The sequence below is a fragment of the Physeter macrocephalus genome, chromosome 21 (genome assembly GCF_002837175.3).
Source record: "Physeter macrocephalus isolate SW-GA chromosome 21, ASM283717v5, whole genome shotgun sequence".
In the NCBI taxonomy this organism is placed as follows: Eukaryota; Metazoa; Chordata; class Mammalia; order Artiodactyla; family Physeteridae; genus Physeter; species Physeter macrocephalus.
Genome location: NC_041234.1, coordinates 77,241,515 through 77,245,486, shown reverse-complemented (window position 1 = coordinate 77,245,486; position 3,972 = coordinate 77,241,515).

Genomic DNA, 3,972 nt, shown 5'->3' with positions numbered 1-3,972 from the left:
TTCCCTGGAAGACTGTAAAAGGCACCTGGAAGAGTTCTTTGCTTAAAAAAATAAAAAGGTTTGGGAAGATGGAATTATGAAGTTGCCTGAAAAATGGCAGAATGTAGTGGAACAAAAGGGTGAATACATTGTTCAATAAAGTTCTTGGCGAAAATGAAAAATGTGTCTTTTAGTTTTACTTAAAAACTGAAGGCACTTTTTGGCCAACCCAATAGACTCTTATAACTTTAGAATATTAAATGTCTTCCCCATGGTAATCACTAAGAAAATATCTATAGAATGTACACAAAAGGAAATGAGAAGGGAACCTAAATGTGTCACTACATAAAATCAACTAAACACAAAGGGAAATGAGGGACAAAAAAACTATAAGACACAGAAAACAAATAGCAAAATGGCAGAAACACTTTATTTTTCCTGAGGAGCAAGGGATTTAAGCTCCACATCAAGCACCCCAATTCTTAGATCCTGCACAGAAAAGAAAAGACTCTCAAACACCTGGCTTTGAAAACCAATGAGTAATAGTCCAGGAAAACTAAAACTACAGGGAACAGAAAAACCCATTCTTAAAGGGCTCATGTGCAGCCATAGCCCTGGCACAACAGGAGGGTGCAAGCAACCCACACAGGGGACATTCCTTGAGTGCCTGGCTCTGGTGGCTAGGTGGGATTGCACTTCCAAACCCCACAGACATCTCCTACATAAGGCCATTCCTTCAAGACTGGGAGAGGTAACTGATTTACCTAATATATAGAAACAAATGCAGAGAGTTAGGCAAAAGAGGAAACAGATTGTTCCAATCAAAAGAACATGACAAAACCTCAGAAAAAGCACTAAACAAAATGGAGATAAGCAATATACCTGATAAAGAGTTCAAAGTAATGGACATAAAGATGCTCACCAAATTTGGGAAAAGAATGGAGAAACACAGTAAGACCCTAAACAAAGAAATAGAAAATACAAGAAAATACCAACACAACTACCATATGACCCGGCTATTCCACTTCTGGGTATTTTCTAAATAGGACAAAAACACTAATTCAAAAAGATATATGCACCCCCATGTTCATTGCAGCATTATTTACAGTAGCCAAGATATGGAAACAACCTAAGTGTCCATCAATGTATGAATGGATAAGGAAGATGTTATATATATGTACAATGGAATACTACTCAGTCATAAAAAAATTGAAATCCTGCCATTTGTGACAACATGGATGGACCTTGAGTGTATTATGTTATATATATATTCTTTTTCAGATTCTTTTCCATTATAAGTTATTACAAGATATTGAATATAGTTCCCTGTGCTATACAGTAGGTTCTTGTTGTTTATTTATTTTCCATACAGTAGGGTGTATCTGTTAATCCCAGATTCCTAATTTATCAGTCCCCCTCCCTTTGCCCTTTGGTAACTATAAATTTGCTTTCTATGTGTGTGAGTCTATTTCTGTTTTGTAAATACATTCCTTCGTATTGTTTTTTTTAGAGTCCACATATAAGTGATATCATGATATTTATCTTTCACTGACTTCACTTAGTATGATCATCTCTAGGTCCATCCATGTTGCTGCAAATGGCACTATTTCATTCTATTTTATGGCTGAGTAACATTCCATTATATATATAATATTGCATTTTATACATATATATATATTCTCACATCTTCTTTATCTATTCATCTGTCTATGGACATTTAGGTTGCTTCCATGTCTTGGCTATTATAATAGTGCTGCTATGAACATTGGGGTGCATGTATCTTTTCAAATTAGAGTTTTCATCTTTTCCGGATATAAATCCAGGAAGGGGATTACTGGATCATATGGTAACTCTACTTTTAGTTTTTAAAGGAACATCCATACTGTTCTCCATAGTGACTGCACCAACTTACATTCCCACCAACAGTACAGGAGGGTTCCCATTTCTCCACACCCTCTACAGCATTTACTATTTGTACTTTTTGATGATGGCCATTCTGGCCAGCATGAGGTGGTACCTCATTGTAGTTTTGATTTGCATTTCCCTAATAATTAGCAGTGTTGAGCATCTATTCATCTGCCTCTTCGCCACCTGGATGTCTTCTTTGGAGAAATGTCTATTTACGTCTTCTGCTCATTTTTTGATTCGGTGGTTTGTTTTTTTGATATTGAGCTGTATAAGCTACTTGTATATTTTGGAAATTAATCCCTTGTCAGTCGCATCAATTGCGAATATTTTCTCCATTCCATAGGTTGTCTTTTCATTTTGTTTATGGTTTCCTTTGCTGTGAAAAAGCTTATAAGTTTAAATTAGGTCCCATTTGTTTATTTTTGTTTTTGTTTCCATTACTTTAGGAGATGATCCAAAAAAAATATTGTTATGATTTAAGTCAAAGGGTGTTCTGCCTATGTTTTCCTCTAGGAGTTTTATAGTATCCAGTGTTACATTTAAGTTTTAATCCATTTTGAGTTTATTTTTGTATATGGTGTTAGAGAATGTTCTAATTTCATTTTTTTACATGCAGTGTCCAGTTTTCCCAGCACCACTTATTGAAAAGACTATCTTTTCTCCATTGTATTTTCTTGCCTCCTTTGTCATAGATTAATTGACATGGTCAGTTGATTTTACACATGGGTTCCAATACCATTCAATAGGGGAAAGAATAATCTCTTCAACAAATGGTTTTGGGAAAACTGGATAAGATGTCCACATACAAAAGAATAAAGTTGGACCCTTACTTTACACCATATACAAAAACTAGCTCAAAATGGACCAAAGACCTAAATATAAGACCCAAAACTATAAAACTCTTAGAAAAAAACATAGGGGAAATCTTCATGATTGTGGTTTTGGCAACAATTTCTTGGATATAACACCAAAGGTACAGGGAGCAAAAGAAAAAATACATTAGATGTCATAAAAATCAAAAATTTTGTGCATCAAAGGATAGTATAGTGATTATGAATTAGTAATACACAGAATAGGAGAAAATATTTTCAAAGCATATATCTGATAAGTTGTTAGTTTCTAGAATATATAAAGACTGTTTACAACTAAACAACAGCGAAAGATAAAAACCAACCAATTCAATTTTAAAAATGGGCAAAGGACTTGAATGGACATTTCTCCAAAGAAGATACACAAATGACCAATTATCACATGCAAAGATGCTCAACATTACTAGGGAAATCAAACATCACTAGCGAAAGGCAAATCAAAACCACAATGAAGGTGATATCAGCCCTGAACCAAGATGGCAGAGTAGAAGGACATGCTTTCACTCCTTCTTGTGAGAACACCAGAATCATAACTAGCTGCTGGACAATCATTGACAGGAAGACACTGGAACTCACCAAAAAAGATACCCCACGTCCAAAGACAATGGAGAAGCCACAATGAGATGGTAGGAGGGGCACAATCACAGTAAAATCAAATCCCATAACTGCTGGGTAGGTGACTCACAGACTGGAGAACACTTATACCACAGAAGTCCACCCACTGGAGTGAAGGTTCCGAGCCCCACATCAGGTTTCCCAACCTGAGGGTCCATCAACGAAAGGAGGAATTCCTAGAGAATCAGACTTTGAAGGCTAGTGGGATTTGATTGCAGGACGTCAACAGGACTGGGGAAAAAGAGACTCCACTCTTGGAGGGCACACACAAAGTAGTGTGTGCATCAGGACCCAGGGGAAGGAACAGTGACCCCAGGGGAAACTGAACCAGACCTACCTGCTAGTGTTGGAGGGTGTCCCGCAGAGGTGGGGGGTGGTTGTGGCTCACCGTGGGGACAAAGACCCTGGCAGCAGAAGTGCTGGGAAGTACTCCTTGGCATGAGCCCTCCCAGAGTCTGCCATTAGCCCCACCAATGAGCCCAGGTAGGCTCCAGTGTTGGGTTGCCTCAGGCCAAACAACCAAGAGGCAGGGAACCCAGCCCCACCCATCAGCAGTCAAGGGGATTAAAGTTTTACTGAGCTCTGCCCACCAGAGCAACAG